Source organism: Notothenia rossii, assembly GCF_949606895.1.
Source record: "Notothenia rossii genome assembly, chromosome: 7".
Classification (NCBI taxonomy): domain Eukaryota; kingdom Metazoa; phylum Chordata; class Actinopteri; order Perciformes; family Nototheniidae; genus Notothenia; species Notothenia rossii.
Window position 1 is genome coordinate 29,208,009 of NC_136905.1, and position 19,703 is coordinate 29,227,711.

Here is a 19,703-nt window from a genome sequence, read left to right on the forward strand (position 1 = left end):
TCACAGCGTTTATCAACCTTTTTCTTACTCAATATCAAGCCACACTTATTGTTTTTACTTCTTTATTTTAATTGAATAATGTAGGACTTTTGTTGCTGTCAGTTATGGGGAGAGTAGGGGCTCAGAATACTGAAATCTGTATTGTTTTTGCGTTTTTTCCTTCTAATTTTGTATTCTTTTCTAAATCACACACTGTTATTTACTCAACAATAACACATAATTATCCTTGTGTTTAATTATTTGTTTGATTAATAAACACAAGTTGGAGTCCGTCAGGACCGAGGGTCGGAGCAGCTCATAGTAGCCTAGTTGCTTGAGAGAATGTTACACCCGGAAGTAAGTATTCTCTCCGCTTCGCTTGACAAACCCTGTGATAGTCCTCAAGCTCTGCAATTGGATGTTTGAGTGTGACCCCTCCTGTAGTTAATTGATAAGCCTGAAACATGCACTTGTCAAGGTTCAGAGGCACATTTTGCAAATATGGCAGTATTATCATCTTAAGATAAGATATACTTTATTGATCCCAAGTTGGAAACATTTGCGTTACATCACCATGCGTAACAGTTGTAAATATGCAGTGGTGTTTATTTGTAAATCATTTAGTATAATCACACAAATTCTGTGTTTTATTTATTGAATGTTCACTACCTGACAAGGTCGGAGATGAAAAACTTGGGTCGCAGGTTCCTCAACAGTGCATTACAAGACATCTATCAATATGTGTCTATACCTCCACCATTAAACTGTCATATTCTGCACATTTCTTTTACTGTCTACATACATCTTATGAGAGTATACATAATATCAGTTAAAATAAGTGCTTAAACATACAGTAGTTAACATTGCAGGAAAGCAATATATTAGTACTTTGTCAGGCTTAATATGTATACCCCCAAAGCTTTTTTCTTATTCAAAATAAGACCTTAACCTAAAGTATTCTTTAATGTTTAAATAAAGCCTTATTAGTTTGTCTGTCTGTGTCTCCTATTAATATCTAATAATACAAATAATACATTTCAATAACGTGCTTTAACCAACGTGCTTTTTTAGTCCCTTTCTATCAGCTTTGCACTGTTATGGTGTAAATATAGTCAGCCAAATTAGTATTGATACTGCAAGGAGACTTATATTGTGAAGAGAAATTGAACATTTTGTTTAATTGCTGATATATTTATGATCCACGTCACATATTCAGTTTCGGCGGCAGTTGTTCCTGTTTGTCTAGAAGTTTTCTCCTCAGGGCTCTATAAATGGCGAACTACGGCAGATATGTAATATTTAATGCAGCCGAACCGTTTATTACAATGCCGTTATGTGATGACCTTCAAAGAGAAAAGCAAGCACACTCAGAATAAAGTATTATTTTATTTTAAAAAAATGTTTTCGTATTCCACATCAACAGGAAGTCCGGTTGACTAAAATATCCGTGCGGAACAATACCCCAACCCATAGATCCGTGGGCGAATAATGTCAATCACCACATTACACACATCCCTTCACATTTACATTTTAATTTACATTAAAGTATTTCGTGAGGCCTTCTAAAATGTTTTTAAATATAATTAGGGTTGTAGTTGAAGAGTTTGTAAATTATTGCGCAATCACTTAATCGCACAACGGCACGTCCATTAATACAGATACAGATACAGATTTCAGTATTCTGAGCCCCTACTCTCCCCATAACTGACGGCAACAAAAGTCCTACATTATTCAATTAAAATAAAGAAGTAAAAACAATAAGTTTGGCTTGATATTGAGTTAGAAATAGGTTGATAAACGCTGTGAGAATGGATCTTCAGGTAGCATTCGCTCGGGATCTCAAGTTGTCTACAACATACGTTTAGGGAGCTATATAGAAGCCTATGGACATCCCGGAAAATTGAAAATGTAAGCTAAGGGCAGCCCCCCCTTGCATTGGAAAAAGCCGACATGGCCGCCCCCCCCTTTCGTTGGAAAAAGCCGACACTGGGGACTTGACATAATGTCAACATAGACCGACCTGGAAGTGAGGATGTGTTGGCAGGGCATGATTACTCCGTCTTTGATCAGTGTCTGTGTCTCTCTTTCATAGATTACATCTTTCATAATAATCTCTCTAAATAAAACTGACTTTGAATGGAGACAGAATTTACTAAAGGTCAAAATACAATACCTATGAGGTTGTTTTACTTTCGGACTTCAAACCTATTGAAAATGTAAATTGGCAGTCTTCTTTCAAGATTATTATTGTATTGTGTAGAGTCACAGCATCATCATCTGCTGAAATACAACTGTTGTTGCTCTTTTCTGTGTGAAGAACAGTGTTTTGGGCATTACTCATTGAGCTTTTACAGAATTGTGTTCTTTGATGTATGAGTCAGAGATTACAACTTGAAATTCAGAAAATACATTTACTAAACCCAGTAACAAAATTGTGTTTGAACAGGACTACAGAAGCTGGTTTCACAGAGTTATGACTACAGATATAACTAGTAGTTGGACATCAGGTAGGCCTAGGTGTCTAAATTCCTCCCTTGGATAAAGCTGTTTAGTTGTTGACTCTTTTAAAAAGGCCACTATCGACTTTCCATCAACTCTGGATTAATTAAGACTTAAAAACATACTGTAGCTGCCCGAGAAACCATTGCTGTGTCTCAAATCGCATACTCCTGTACAATTGCAAAATGCAGTTTACTATGAGTACCTGGAATGTTAAAATGTTGTTAGTGTGGAACGCTGGACACTTCTCGACAACAATCTCCATCTTGGCTTTGTAACGGAAGTTACTAGACCAGCCACGATTGGGGTGCTCCAGTAAAAAACAGCACTATACAAATAAAAGTAATGAGCCTACATGTTTTTTATTGTTTAAGTAATGTACCACTTTACTTGTGCCAAACAGAAGCCATTGTTAATTCCATAGGGTTAGTACAGTCTGAAATAGTTTGGTACCGTGAAAAATAACTTGGATATCTAGCTAGCTAGCTAGATTTCCAAGTTAACAGAGACGATCGTTAACAGAGAAAATCGCCACTACTGGTGAGGGACCAGTAGCCATTTAAGCCATTTAAGAACACACTATATATTACAAATTCAAGCACTGCATTAGTGTTCACAGTGTACTGTACGACATGCAGTGTATTAAGGGAAGTATACAAATTTGTCAAACTGCCTAGCCCTCCTTGCTTTAGTGGGATGAAATCTCAATGTGACCAGTAACACGACTGGCTGGCAAGACAAGGGCCAGGTTATTTAGCTAACTTATCAATAAGAAGTCATGTTTCTATTCCATTCTCAAATGTAATTGAAGTGCGTTTTTATCAAATTACTTTGCAAATTATTGTTTTGTCAGATATTGTCGGACTTTGCACTTGGCCCATAAACAGAGTAGATGAAGTAATGTGCACATTGGAACAAAACAACTCGACGTGGCCATCTACCCAAACTACAATAGATACATGCCTTATTGAACCCCTCCAAACTGTAGGTTGGCCCCTTGTTAAACTACAACAACACACTTTTTTATTTCTACGCAAGTACAGAAAATGCTACATGTATGTGTGGAGTTTTGGTGTTGTCAAAAAGTATAATGGTAATGACAGTAATGTATAGACTAATGGATAAAATGTTAAATAAAAAAGAAGTTTTATGTTAATTGCCCAACACTGCTAAAAAAGGTTGCATCTGTAAATATGGAGAAAAAACACCATACCATTGCCATTGCATTAAAGCCTGTATTTTACATTTGGTTGTCATTACTGAGAACCAACGAAGCTGATTTTCACATATGCCTGTAAAAGCTTCACTATGCTATGTTAACAGTTTTCAGATTGTGTTGTGCTGTATGAGCCGGAATGCTGGGCATATAAGGCTCCATGCTTGTTTTGCACCCTTTCTGGTAGCCATCTTTCCGACCATAAAAAAAGAGATCTTGTGGAAATAAATAATTCTGATGTTGCTTTGTGTATGTGATGTGCCAAGCCTCCACGCAGCAGCTTTAACTCAGTTTCACAACATCATTATTACTATGTCAGGCCTTTAACCTGGACCTAAAGTGTCACATATTTTGGAAGTTGTGGACTTGAAGGAATGTGCCGCATCCATAATTCGTTTTTTAATTATTGCTGCTGAATGGTGTGAAACAAAAATTAAGTGTTGTGTTCTGAGATATAACCACTTAAAGAGCACAGGAACAACATATTTTTTGTTAGCAGCACACTTTCAATTACATCTCACAGATGAATGTAATGTATTAACCATAGGAGGTATCAGTATAATATGTACATATAGTTTCAGCTCTTTTAGAGGGACTTAGAAATAAATAAAACTATTACATTAATAAAACAATTGATATGGAAGCCAACAGAGGAAAGAGAGAAACAAACATCCTGTCAACCATATCTCTGGAAATAAACTAAAATGAATGTATCGTGTCTACAGTAAGGACTTTTTTCTTCTCTTGGTGTAAGGACTTCTCTACAGTAAGGACAGGTGAAAAAATATTTTTTTCACAAGGCTAAAAAATGACAGTTTTCTTTGGTTCCTTTTAATGTAGTAATGGATTGCCCATTTTCAATGTTTGTTGGGTTAAAAGGCAAGAAAATGAAAAATAAAACAAAACGAGTTATGGTTAAGGTTATCATTGGTTTTATAATCGAAATATATATACATCTTTGAACTTTCAGATTTTTTAAATCATTTTTGTTCTCACTGACACCCAAACAATAAGCCTACTGTATCGTGAAACAAAAAAGAAAATACAGTATGTTCAAAAGTAAAAATCTACAAATACAGATATATTCTTCACTGCCCTTAATTCCAAGTGTTAATTTAAACTTTTCCAGTGCAACTTTCACAGCATCATTTGACTTTAGGTGAAAATATTTCTTTTTTAATATTTACAGTAAATAGACGTTGTGAATACAGACACACATTGAGCATGCCCTCCATAAAGCTTGAACGATTTACATTTTTCGAGTTTGTATTCGTTTATAGACTAAGAGGACAATATTTGTACAGCGTTCAGTGCTTTATGTGTTTTACTGAGGTGGTCCTGGTGTGTCTTTTCAACCTTCTTTCCTGTATTGATTCAGTGTGTCGTCTAAATCAAATTATTTACCAGATGTTTAATCTGTCTATGCTTGAAAATGCAACATGTAAAAAACTTTGAAGGCTCTGGATGGTATTTTTAAATATATCAAGGCGATTGATTGTGTCTTTATGCAGTGCTACTAATATTAAATGATTGTATTAACCTGTCCTGCATTTTCTTGAACGAAAATATTTTATTTCTTTGTCATTATCTGTCTTTTTATTAATTCCTCTATTTTCTCACGAATGAAAATCTCAAAATACAACTTATGTCTAATTGAGGCTTTCACTTCTATCAAAGGAGCTTTTCTTCAGCCTCACTGACACATCAATCCTCACCTCCCTCACTCTCACAATGGGATGTGAAAAAAGAAAGAAAATGGCACGGTAGGTTCCCACCAGTTGGGTTCCCCTCTGAGTTTTTGTGTATTACATTTCCTGGCATCAAGTCAACCCAATGATCTAAGAGGCCTGAGGAAACAGCATGTCCCATGGTGCCTTGCACTGTAAATGTCTTTAGCAACAAGGGGTCTTTTTCAATTCAATTAGCAAAGAATGGATTATAAAGATTAGGTTATTTTTACATGGGAAAGATATGAACCAAAGCATATATGATGCTTTGGTTCATAGACGCAGCGGTGGTATGCACATCCTCCACTGAAATACAAAAACACAAGGGACTAGAAAATAAAGGATATGGTGTATAATGTGTACCTTAAATATGGCATGCATGTTTATAATGTTTGCCAATCGATTACAAAATGTAATCCCAATAAATGTTTTTGATTGTCCATTGTCGCGATTAATTATTTGTTTTGTAAATGGACATTTAAGGGATATTTTTTGTTTTTAATGGCCTTTTAGCATGGGAGTGGATAAATATGCTTGCTTTATAGAAGATTAAATACCGCTAGTAAATTGTCGACGGGGGTGCTAGTGACTTACCTCCGGGCCGGTGGAGTTGTATTATCACTGGCCCCACCATTGTACCCACTGGCCCGGAGCATTCATCCAAAAAAAAATCGACTAATAATGAAGAAAATTAACACATTTGTTGCAATAGTAATTTATGCACTAACTACATTACAACAACATTTGAATCATCAGTTCTTCTTCATTTTCCTCAATTGTTCATATTTGGTTTATAAAAATAATGATATTGTGGTCATTTAAAAAAAATGTCTGCTATTATTATTTGTATAATGCACTTTCTGGCTTCCTGTCATTAGGAGTTAGACATGTAATGGCTATGTAATTGATTTGATTAGAACCTTCATTCTCCTAAACTGCTAGGATATTTCGCCAATACCTTTATATTGTCTACTCTTCACTTACTTGTCAGCATAGGTCGGCATTGATGTACAGAGCCGACAGAAGACCTTGTTTATATTGGCATCATATTGAGAGGTGCAGCCAGTGACGCGTCCTAAAACCAGGAAGTAAGCTGCTGGTTCCCTCGACAAAAGGCAATGAGATTTCTCCACAGGGTTTTGGAAAATAGCTGGAACTAAGGTCTGTGGAAAACAAACCTGTTTGATAAATGCACGTTTTGTTCAGCCGGATAATCTCCACATGTCTACCCTACTTTTATAATTTTCGAATCATAAATGTAATCGATAGATTATAAAAGGGTTTTAGGAAGCATCACTGCACCACTAGAAGCCAACTCCATCGATCAAGCTGGCTGAAACTTTCTCTCCCTCTTCTTCTCATGCTCCCTGTCACTCTCCTTTAACTCCTCCGGTGACTTTTTTATTTATTTGAAGATTGTTTTTTGCCTGGCGCTTGGCCTGTTACCGCTGGTATTAAAAACATTTTTGGCGAATGGTTAGGTGGCGCGATAGTCTGTAGTGAAGGAGCGTGCTCCCGCTCACGGAAGCCTGCTCGCGCTGCACTCAGCAGCAAACAGCTGTTTGCTTTTCACCCAACAACGACAACCGACTCACGGAACGCTATGTTGTAGCATTAATAAACAAAACAATCTAACTAAATTGCTAGTCAAAATACCAATACCACAGGACCATTGTTTAAAGCAATATTTTTAGTGGCCCGAGCTGGCAAGTGGAAAGTACGTTATGCTGGCCCGGGGTGTCTAAATAGTGCTTCTAGGCCAGCGGGTCATTTAATGTCGAGCCCTGCCGGTTACCGGCATCGTCGACATTGTCCGACCGGCCCACTTCAGTACCGGCCCATCGGGATTCGTCCCGAACGTCCCGAACGTCCCGAACGTCCCGATGGCCAGTCTGCCCCTGGTTTGAAGCTTGTAAAGGGAAGAAGACAGCTCTCCCTCGCCACTCTGCTGTTCTGCTGTTCCCCTCCCTCCGCTGAAATTATGAATGTAAGGCGTATAGTAATCATAGATAACACGGCAGGGTCCGTTACAGTTTGTTTTCATCTGGTGGAGAAGTGCGATCACAGAGCCTGCCGAGGCTATAAATGACTTTGATTTGTTGTTTAAATGGGGGGCCTACAAAACTTATCAGCCCCAGGGTCTGATGGCAGGTTAAGGCGGGCTTGCACACACACACACCAAACATTTCCTGCTTTCTTCCGTTCGTCTTGCGGCCGCCTACGCTCGTGACCCCAGGGTGAAACCACCAGCTCGCCGCCTGCCGATTTTGCAGCAGCTCTTTCCCTCAAGAACGCAAACGAAACAGCTCTATAATGGCAGGCAAAAAAACGTTACTTGACTTATTTTCTAAAAAGAATATCATTCACGAGAAGAAAGAGGCTAGCAGCACCGAAGCTAAATAAGTGAATTACAGGACAACTTTGGGAATATTGTTTGTTATGAGTTTTCAATAGATTTTGAAAGTGGAGAGAGAGAGAGAAGCAGCGCTGTCTGCTTACTTGCAATACTGAAGCTCAAGCATTTATGCAACTTAGGCCTATACATTGTTTATGTAACTTATGTGCCAGTGTATCCATGGTTTCGAGTCTGTGTGTGTTGAGCGCCGCACCGTCTCCTTTTTGCAGTACAGTAACTAAAGTAGGATTAAGCATAGGCCTACCGGTAGTTTCTACCTGTCTGCCCGTTTTGCGTGCGCACTTGTGGCATTGCTTGGGATTACCTAATTAAAATAGCGTCCACCCAGTAAAAAAATCTCCACTACACCACTGCTTCCGAGTAAATCGCCGGACTTCCGGCCGGGAAGTTGTTTGCGGCCTGCCAGTAAACCCAAAAGCAGAAGAAGAAGCGACGTCAGCGGCTCCCTCAGGGACTTATTCCGGTGTGAACGTGATCTACTAGATAGTTCCGGAACTAAAGATTTCCGGGAACTATTCCTGGGAAAAGTACTTGGTATGAAAGCGCCACATGACTTCAAGCAGACCCTCATCCTTCACAATGTTAATTTGCCTAAAGCAAGCCATTTTGCTATTGCTGTCAATAGGTTGTTGCTTGTGAAGTTGTCTCCATTGTAAACTATCCAGCGTGGTCTGCCATTGGTGAGGGGGAGGAGCGTCCTTTGCGTAAGCAACCACTTGGCCAGCAAGTGGTTTTTAAAGGGGCCCTATTCTGCAAATGTTCAGGTTCATAATCGTATTTTGTGCCTCTACTGTGACATGTTTCCATTAGGGGTGTAACTTTTAAAACTGTAAAACTGTGGTGTAAACTTTTCGGTTCGGTACGTACCTCGGTTTTTAGGTCACGGTTCAGTAGGTTTTCGGAACAGCAGATCATCTTTTGGGGTTTTTTAATTATTATTAAACTGTGAATAATGTATTCAATCAAATAAATACAAAATATAATCAAAATAAACATTAAGGTGCAGCATTTTGATGAACTGAAATAATCTGTACTTGAACTGTACTACTAGTACTCACAAAATATAAAATATTAGTTTTGGGTTTTTAATTATTATTAAACTGTGAATATTCACTCAAATAAATACAAAATATAATAAAATAAACGTTAAGGTGCAGCATTTCGATGAACTGAAATCATATGTATTTGAACTGTACTGCAATAGTACCTAAGCAGCCAGCTTGACATTAGTAATTGCTTGCTTGTCATTGTATTTTCATGTTTTTTTTTAAAGGAGAATGAACTTGTCCACATTGCTTGCCGAAAGGGCAGACCTGCTGGCACTAACAATGTCTCCTGCTGTGGAGAACACCCTCTCGCTAGGGACAGATAGCAGATACAGCCAGGTAGTGCTTTGCTAACATGGCAACATAAGGATATTTGGCGTTTGTAATAGCTTTGACTCGGTCTGAACTTTTTGCGAGTGGTGGAGGCTTAAATGCTAGCGGGAGTTGGGTTTGCACTTCAGTCTTTTTTCTTTTGGTACCGGTGATATTCACGTTCGGGTGATGCCTTTTCAAATTAGTGTGCAAGTTTGATGTATTGCCAGCCGCGTAACCAATCTTAGTTGAATAATGCCGACAAACAGCTTTGGTTCGGTCCACCTGTCTTTATCCGTCATCCTTGTACGTAACTGCGAAACCAAAATGTTCCCAAACCGGAGACTTCAATGATGCTGGAGGATTTTCGAGCTCAACTTTATCTGCGTTCGCCATTTCGACAGTTCCTCAAATTACTGACTACATTTGAACGCATCCCTGTGACCAGCTCTCATAATATGCCTCTCGTCCAATGAAATGACTTGGTCGCTCTATGACGCGTTGAACCCAATGTGAGCAAATTACACTGAACGCTGTGACGCAGCATCTGAGATTACTTCCAAAAAGTTGGTCACGTTCTACATTTTTTACATTATATTCGCTCGGTACACTTCGGTACACACGTGTACCGAACCGAAGGGCCCATACCGAATAATTTTGGTACGTATACCGTTTCACCCCTAATTTCCATGCTTTAATGTTCAGAAAGGTATTTATTTTTCTCATACTGCCTGTGATGCAGCTCCTCTTTTCACCCTCTATCTGAAACCAGAGCCCAATCTGCTCTGATTGGTTAGCTGGCCGGCTCTGTTGAGATTGGTTAATCGCTTAGAGATGTCCCGCCCCTTAGCCAATCACATACATTGTGTTGAAGCGCTAGCCAATAGAAGCACAATTGTTTCTTTTCGTGTCGTTAATTTGGATTTGCTCATTGGGGGGTGGGAATGTTGGGAGCGTAGATGTTTCAGTCTATGTTCTAGTTTTCCAAAATACTGATGGTGATATTTTTGGATGTCGACTCTCTAGACGTGATATGTTGAATCTCCAACTATTTGAGCAGTTTGGGTTAATCTTTGTGGCCAACACATGTTTGTGATACTTACTATGTTCTGTTCAGCAGGATAATCTCGACATTTTAACACCACTTTTCGTTTTTTGGGTCATAAATGAAATCAGCAGAAACACAAAGCTAGCATTAGGCTATAAACAAACTACATCCCGGTCGTATTACTGCACGTCACCACTGTTAAGCTAAAGGCGTACTCGTGGTGTGATGCGGTTTGGTACAGATGTAGAACCCTAGAAAGGACTCCAGCCAACAGGTTCCTGCCAAAAACCCAACGGATCCCAGCGGCTGGGAATGTTAAGCCCTCCCACTATTTTCCAAGAGGGCGTGGCCAGATTTTACAATTTCAGGATTTAACCATGAGATGGCGCTTCATTCACAAATACAGAAAGACAAGTTTCATGGACTTTCAGTACTTCAGTTGTGTTTTGGTGAAGAGCATTTGAACACATATTTGTTATGGTTTTCACAGGCTACTACAGTATAACGAAAAAACATCAATATTTTAGATCAAATAAAGTATATCTAATCTTGTAATTCAATAATATATAGTCTTTATATATTAAATAATCCGAATAATAATAATGTAAATATTTACACTTCTTTATTTGTAATGTTCATACTTTTACCTTTACAATAGTGTGCTTTAATATGCAGTATATTTTTTGTGATATTTTTTTTGGTGTTTGCTTCCTCCTGCTCCCTTTTGGATACATACTGTATGATTTATTAATATGAAGATATTAAGATAAGATATGATAAGATGATTTGTATAGAGGGAGCTGTGGCTGAATGGCCGGCGATTAGGTGTGGCGCATTTATCATTAGGTGATCAGAGCTGCCTGCCTGCCGTCAGATTTCATTTAAAAAACAGGTCTGATTTTAAGATCCTAAAATAAATACAAATATATATTTGTTCTAATATTGTTGTGGTCACGTGACTTTGTTTAAAGTCCAAGGGTGTAACTTTGGTTTGAGAAGTGGGGGGGGGGACACGAAACAGGGGGTCCTCCACAATTAAACATTTTTCCGATTCAATTCAATTTCCTGCCTTTCTACAAATATATTAGGGACTATGGTGTTAAAAAAGTCCAAGAAAAATGTGTGTTATTTAAGGTAATTAGGTAGAGGCCCTTTTTTATCAGTGACGAATTTAGCAGTTGAACATAAAAGTCAACTGATTGTCACTTGCAATGACATTGTTGTGTTTTTATTTTATGAACCTTTTACATACAAAATTGTTTTATAAATATTATTATGAATATGGATAAATACTAGGCTATTTATTATAAACGTTAGTCCTTAACATCTATCACTGTGTATATCACCATTCTTTAATTAAATGTTTGATAAGTTTCTATGAAATAAGAAATGAATACAATTCAAATGTAATTTTCATATTATATATTATAATGTATTGTATTATTAAGCAATATCATACATTAACCCCATTATAGCAGAATGCAGCAGTGGATAAAAGCTTCTGGCCTGGACAAAGTTTGCACCTCACCGTCACATTCCTGTCCTTTCTTCGGACAAACTCAAAATAATGGGCATACCTCCACCCCTCGAAAGTTATCGCTGTTGACTCATCCATGTTTATGCACTGCATGTGAACCTGGACTCGCAAGTCGCGCAAATGTTACGTAAATATAAACCTGCGGCGGAAATCCCTCTTGTCTGTCAAAGGGAGAATCTAGTAATTCTTTATGTTAGTAGGCTAACTATAGTGTGATTATTGATTTTATAAAAGTAACAAAGTAACGCGTGTCGGGCAATGTTAGTAACTGTAGTGTGATTACTGAATTATAAAAGTAACACGTGACATTACTCCGTTACCAACAAAAGTCATATTATTACAGAATAACACCCAACTCTGGTCACTTGTAAGCAACAGCAGTTTTTCGGACACAAAAGCCTCAAACTTTCCTAAGTGTTATATGTCATAGAGTCCGACATGGGACAAAACGTAAAAAAGGCTTATATTAGGCTTCTGACCACATTCAAGAAACCGTTGACTTCATGACAAGGGAAGTGGTGAAATGCCAAGTCATTTCTGGGTTTTAGGAATCATTGCTATACCACTCTATTAGAACACAGCACAACACCTTTGAGGCAGCTTAACTGATACTTATAATAAAAAATAAGCAATGCCCCTCAATTTTACAAGTGGATTCATCATTCAGCACACCTGAGACCCAATATGGATGGTTTAGAATTGTTGGTGCATTGGGAGTTATACTCTCTTAACAGAAAAGTAAGAAAAAGCAGAGAGAAAAAGGCCAGATAAGATAAAATATCTGGATTGATCCCAATTTGGGAAATTTGTTGCTACACAAAGATGTTGCGTTATACATTAAGCATGAGACGAACACATAGTGATAGGTGCAGCTGCTGATCAAGCTTTCAGAGTGAGTGCTGTTCTGTTGGCTCTGGACAAATTAAATAAACTTTATCCAAGGCACAACTCTGCTCGCCAAGTCTAGGTGATATGCAGGGGAACATTGTTTTTTGTCCATCAAATTATTATTCCTCTGCTTTTGCTGTCTGACACTCATCTGGGTTTGATTCCAAATAAACAAACTTTGCCAATATAAAACAATATTTGCTTACGTGGGAAAACGGCTTCTAGTTCCATAATACATTTTGAGTTGTTTAATGGCTTGAGTTTTATGTTCAGCCACATAATTATCCTAAATTGTGTACGTGAAACTATTTGTCACAGTTGCTGTCTTCCTGGTCCTCTTAACTGTGTTGTATGCAAATGAGCTGTGCGGTTGCCCTGACGTGATTGGCTGCCATCTCCTGGTCCGCCTCCTGAAGATTGTGATTGGAGCACACCGGGCCGATGCACTCCAATCGCAGCGCACAGCCGGCGCACACCTGCTGGAGATAACTACAAAGCCTGGGGGACAGCTATCACTCGGGAGGCTCTGTTGCAATCAGACGCCTCACACCTCTTGCTTCTGTGTGGACTTTACAGACTTAAGCTAGTAGATATGTGTTTAGAGTATCGTGTGGTGATATGTGTTTAGAGTAGCGTGTTCTGTTATCTGTATTTAGAGTGGCGTGTTCTGTTATATGTACTTAGAGTAGTGTGTTCAGTTTCCCTTGTTTACTGCATTTACCTGCAGCCTCCTTCCATGTGGTGTTGATTGGAAGTGATCTCAGGTGTGTCAACTAGGCTCATTTTTAGAGTCCTCCTTCTGTTCAGCAGTTCACCTGTGCCCTATTGGCTCTTTAGTTTCACTTAGGCTATATTTGCCCTCCTTTTGTTGTACACCTGTTTGTTACTCATTAAACCCTATTATAATCATTACCAATTCCATTCTGGTGTGTGTTGTTTTCCTCTACCCTAGAGGGGGACGTAACACTATTATGATGTCAAAACGTTTTATGTCCGATCATTTGACAATTTTATCACAGTTACAGTTAGTAGTTGGTTTATACATGAAGTATGCAGACTCATTTTAATTGATTGCGTAAGATAATTCTCCCCAAATCTGATAATTTTAAGGTTTTGTACGATAGTTTGACATTTCCCATTTGGCAATGCTGCTAAGGTTAGGGATACATTTAGAGATATCTATGTGAACATTGTTTATTTGTTGTTGTTTAGTCCATTTGTTGACAAGTCAGAAAGTCATTTAAATATGTGTTTTGTTGTCTTGAGCCGCTGAGAGTGGGGTTGTTGAATTACTCCAAAGAGTTTTCTCTTTTGTTTTTATGTGATGACCAAAGAACCATTGACACTGGCTGGTATGATCGAAAGTCAAAGGGCCTTCCTACATTAGCCTTAATAAAACAAGCAGAGGGAATGGCAATTTCTTCGTTTTTTTTCTCCTACATTTCTTATTCGACTTTTACATTGGCCTTTAAATCCCGTCAGTACTTGCAACAGTAAAAAGGATCTTAATGATTCAGATTTCACACACTAAAACTGCAGGAAAAAAACTATTTCACGACTATCAATTCATTAAAAACTGATGAACTGATTCTGCTATTTTAAAAGAAGTACAATTGGGAAGAACACCTGAGTAACACTTCATTTCATCTCATGGTTCTTTAGCCATCTAACACATAATGCTTCTTTATTTCCTTTTCATGAAGAAAGGACTTATTACTGCTAATAAGCATCACACCTTGAGACTAGCACAAAAGACTAATACCACTCACGCTGCGTTTTCTTCACCACAAAAGGACAAGAGACAAAAAGCTGTCTTGCTGAAAGCAACAGAAAAACACTCCAAGCAGTGATCAACACTTAAAAATACCTCACTCCTGACACGTCTCTCACTCTACCCACGTACACTTAGCGTGGCCTAATTTCCTAATTTTGACATTGATGGAGCGAGAATTGGTTCAAGTTCGGCTCGAATGAGCAGCTGTGCATACTGGAGGTAAAATATAAAAAATAGAGAGCCGTATTGAAAAGGTCCCATTACCAAGTGTGTAGTCTACTGTTCTCGTTTCAACGTATGGATATTGAACTTAACAGCCAGCTAAACTCTCCTCAGCATCATTCCTCCAAGGAACAGGCAGGTGTTGTATTTGGCAGGAATTTTAATGAGTGTTAAACTGAAACAGAATACATTTCTCCATAAGTAGCCTACACATAAAACAATGATATGTTCTTAACATTTACAGAATAAATGTACTTTTTAAAAGAGCAGGTTATTGCAGGTAAATGTGCAATGTGTGGTGACCACCTTTAATACACTGGGACATAATTCACACACGGAACTGTGGGGTAGGGGCATTGTGTCCGCACGGACATATGTGTTGTAACTATATACAGTATGTTGTGTGCCCTCCTGATTTCACTCTCTTCTTCCCGGGCTGGGACCCAACAACATCTCTATTTCTGCTCCGCAATAAAGTCCCCTTTTACACCATAATTGCACCGCCTCTGACTCCCTATCTCTCGGCACTACACTGGTGACCCCAATAGCGTTTTGAGAAGTTTCCGAGACGGACCCGAACACGGCAAAGGAAACTCAGGTTTCTTTCTCGAAATGCCGGGGATTTTTGGAATCGTCCGTGGCTGCCACCGGCACGCGGACTGAGGCTCGGTGCGCGCCTCGCAGAATGGCTGGGGACGTTGCTCGCCATCCCTGCATCGGACTTCCGGCTACAGGGAAACAATGCACGACCCGCTGGGTAGGGATGAACCCGATTGCTACCTCCTGGGGCTGTTGTCTTCTGCTCGTGCGGCTGCACGTCCAGGCTGCGCTAGCCTTCGACGACTAGCAGCTAACCTCGTTAGCTAACGGCTACGGCTAGCGGCTACCGACGGCTGCCAGCTAGCGGCTAACGGCTAGCTGCCAACGGCTATCGACCTTTTGAGTTTTTTTCTGGTGCCTGAGAGGAGGTTTGACCTCGTGTGGACCCTCTCGCCTTTTCACCACCTCCACGGCGGCTTCGGACGTTACCCGCGCTCTCATCGGCGCCTGGATGTCGCGCTTCTGGACCTCGCCTTGACAGTTTCGGACGCCGCCCATGCCTTCATCGGCCCGTGGGTGGCGCGCTCCGGGATCCTGTCTGGCCTCTTCCTTCGCCTCGGCGGTTTCGGACGTCGCCCATGCCTTCATCGGCCCGTGGGTGGCGCGCTCCGGGACCCTGCCTGGCCTCTCCTCTTACCGCGGCTCACGGTTCACCTCGACGGCGGCTTCGGACGGCGCCCCGTCTGGCCTCTCCCCTGTCCACGGCTCCTTCCTCCCGGGGATGCTGCTCCTGCTCCCCGGGGACCCGGCTCTTTCCTCCCGAGGACTTCATGCACGCCGCCGCTGTGCCCTCGCCTGCGGCCGGGGACCACCGGTTTATTCACGCCCGTCACGGCTCAGCGACCCGGCTTTCACCGACTGGCGGGTGAGGACTTCATTCGCCACGGCGCCTGCTGCGGCCCGTTCCGGTGGGGACGCCCTCGTTGGGGCCCCTACCCTCTCCTGCGGCCCCCTTTCGACGGCCCGTTCCGGCCCGCCCCCTACCCCCGGTAGGGATGCCCTCGCCCTCGTTGGGGCCCCTACCCTCTCCTGCTGCCCCCTTCCGACGGCCCGTTCCATGGCCCGGCCCTCACCTGCAACCTCACCCTCCTCAGCCGCTGTGGTGCTTCCTCCCGGACGCGAGGATTTTTGCCATGTTTGAATTCTGGGGAGGCTTGTGTGGTGACCACCTTTAATACACTGGGACATAATTCACACACAGAACCGTGGGGTAGGGGTATTGTGTCCGAATGGACATATGTGTTGTAACTATATATATATGTTGTATGCTCTCCTGATTTCACTCTCTTCTTCTCGGGCTGCGACCCAACAACATCTCTATTTCTGCTCCGCAATAAAGTCCCCTTTTACACCATCATTGCACCACCTCTGACTCCCTATCTCTCTGCACTACAAATGCAACATTACACAGCATTACGTAACACACCATAACACAGCAACAAGTTCTTACAAAAATAATAATTATCCTTACTACAAAATGATATTACCACAAATAATATCAAACACTTAAGATAAGCTAAGATAATAATTGGAAACTTGAGTTACTGGTAATACCACGTTTAGGGCTTAGAACGAAGGATGGATGGGGATTCTGCATCGAGTGCTCCCATTACATGCTTATTGCATTAGTGTCCATGTGTAAAAGGACTAGTGATGTTTCGGCTCTTTTAAGTGAACGGCGGGAGTCGGCTCGCGCCCGTGAACGAGCCGTTTTTTTTTTTTTAAAGTAATACAAGACAGAAGGATATGATGACCCGCGCTACGGGTGCTCCGTGCATGCACGCAGTGACATGTAATATCCAAGGATTAGAGACTGTTGGATGATGCTGTTTTGAACATTGCAATATATTTATTTTCATTATGTTATTTATTTATGATTATTTTTAGGCTCACCAAAGATTTGTTATCATTTTGTATCGGTGTTGCTATCTGCTTTTTTTTTTTTAGCTCTGCTCTTAAAAATGGCTTTTTTTTAAGGTCATACGTGAAACGCGTCATATTACCTCACAAAGGGTAAACATCTCCGCTCTCTGACCGCGGGTATAGTTAGTAGTTGCGTTGAGTTGAGCGGTTTTGTTTTAGTGAGCTGGTATTTTTTGGTAGTTTTACATTGTATTTCACCATTTGTAATCATGGTGCAGTATTGTGTTTGTGCAGGTTGCACAAATACCAGCCTGTCAGGACATCGAGTCCACAGTTTCCCTCACGGGAAAAGGACCGGAGCTAGCGTTCGTTCCTGGGTGCGTTGTGCATCCACCTCCCTGCAGCACATACTCTCCACAGCTTTATCAGGAAACCGTATTACATCTCTCTCCCCCCCCTTCGCTGCTCTCTCTCTCTCTCTCCCCTCCGGTACACGGCACCGTAAGACATAGTGTGGAGTTGCATTAGGTAACGCTGTGGTGGCTGTACTGCTCCAGCCGTCTCCTTTGTGTTAGTTTCCCCCTGTCTGTGTTGTTTGTGTGTACGTGGTGGCTGTCACTCCTGGCTCCCGGCTCAATCTCCACTCACCTGCTGCAATCAGCTGTGCACCCTCCCCGAACTACAGACCTGCTTTCCATCAAGCCATTTACAACGGCATATCAACGGAGGCTCCACAACCTTTCTCCGCCAGATCGTCAAGTATCAGCCGTATCTCCCCTCCGGTACACAGCACCGTAGTGTGGAGTTGCATTAGGTAACGCGAGATACGGCTGATACTTGCGCATTAGTTTCTGTTATGGATCAGTATCAACAGTCCTGCCAGTAACGTTACTATATTATCAATGCTACTTTAGTTATAGCCTGATATATGATAGCTAACTTCACAATGTTGTGATGTGACGTTAGCTAACATTCTGTAGCTAACGCCGGTCACTCACCAAGATAGCTGCCCAGTTCTCCACTGGTTCTCCTCACACCACAGCTCAATTTCTCTCCGATGGCCGTTATTTCTTCTAATCCTTGGCTGCTCCTGGTCTCTTGGACGCCTAGCAGGCTCATAATTATAAGGTTGTGGTCTGTCATATGCATTCGAATATTCATGTTCAACTTCTTCTGTGTTTTCTGTGTCGAAACTAGCATTGGGATCCATGTTTATTAATACGTTACACCGGCCGCTCTCCCCCTTGTTTCCCCCATGTTACGTCACACGCGGGAGGTCAAATGCCGAGGCTTTTTTATGCGGAAGTGAACATTTCTTACAAGAACGACGCCAGATGTCACTGTAGTGTATATTTCTGTATATTTTTTTGAAAATCTAGTGTATTCATCATTTTCCTACACATTTATTCACAGGTGTCTTTAACCTGGAAGTTGCTCTTTAAGGGATAGTGGATAGGAGAATTCAAAAGGACTTAGAAGAAGAGACTGCGGTACTTTAGAGAATCCGACTGCACTTTCACTATCCGACGTGTTTATGATGCGCCAGCGGACGTCATACATGTGCGTCTGCTGCTGTGGGGAAACTATGGAAACTACAGTTTTCTATACAGCGGACTACAACATGGATGTATAATAAGAATGATGGACTACTGTAAACTCATCTTGAGACTCTGCACCTTGCTCTGATGCTGTTGTTTTATGCTTTGTGAACGTGGACAACAGAGAAACATATTCTTCATGACCAAAGTTGGAATTGAAATAAAAAAGGAAAGTGAAACTTATACTGCCACCCTCTCCCTCCGGTCCACATTAATACAGATCCCAATACGTATGATTGTATGAACTATGAAAAGATCTTAAAATCAATACAAATGTATTTATTATAAACGTTAGTCCTTAAAGAGCAACTTGCAGGTTTTTTTTTTTACTACATTTATGCTTAACCTAGCCTGAAAATTGCAATTAAAAATGTTAATGCAGGATTTTATATGTTTTACAAGACATAAGGGCAGGAATTCAGAGGAAAAGGAGCCGTTTTGAGCTCTGCTACTGAAAACTGCTTTTTTTTAACGTCATACGTCAAACGCGTCATACGTCACATGGGGGAGCAACTTTCTCGGACTCGTTCTCTGCCCAATCCGCGGTAGTAGTTTGTAGTTGGTTGGAGCGGTTGTGATTTAGTGAGCTGGTATTTTTTCGGTAATTTTACATTGCATTTCGCCATTTGTAATCATGATGAGCTTGTGTTTGTGCAGATTGCACAAACTTGAGCCTGTCAGGACATCGAGTCCACAGTTTCCCTCACGGGTAAAGGACCGGAGCTAGCGTTCGTTCCTGGGTACGTTGTGCATCCACCTCCCTGCAGCACATACTCTCCACAGCTTTATCAGGAAACCGTAAAACATCTCTCTCCCCCTCCCCCTTCGTTGCTCTCTCTCTCTCTCCCCTCCGGTACACGGCACCGTAAGACATAGTGTGGAGTTGCATTAGGTAACTCTGTGGTGGCTCTACTGCTCCAGCCGTCTCCTTTGTGTTTGTTTGTTTCCCTGTGTCTGTGTTGTTTGTGTGGGCGTGGT

General features: G+C 41.0%; 1 protein-coding gene across 1 annotated transcript in view; it reads right to left on the reverse strand.

Annotated features, from left to right (window-relative positions):
- The window catches only part of LOC307047614 (myelin basic protein-like), a 143,560-nt gene that overhangs the window by 110,615 nt on the left and 13,242 nt on the right, over nt 1-19,703 (reverse strand). The gene's annotated exons all lie outside the window — the stretch shown is intronic.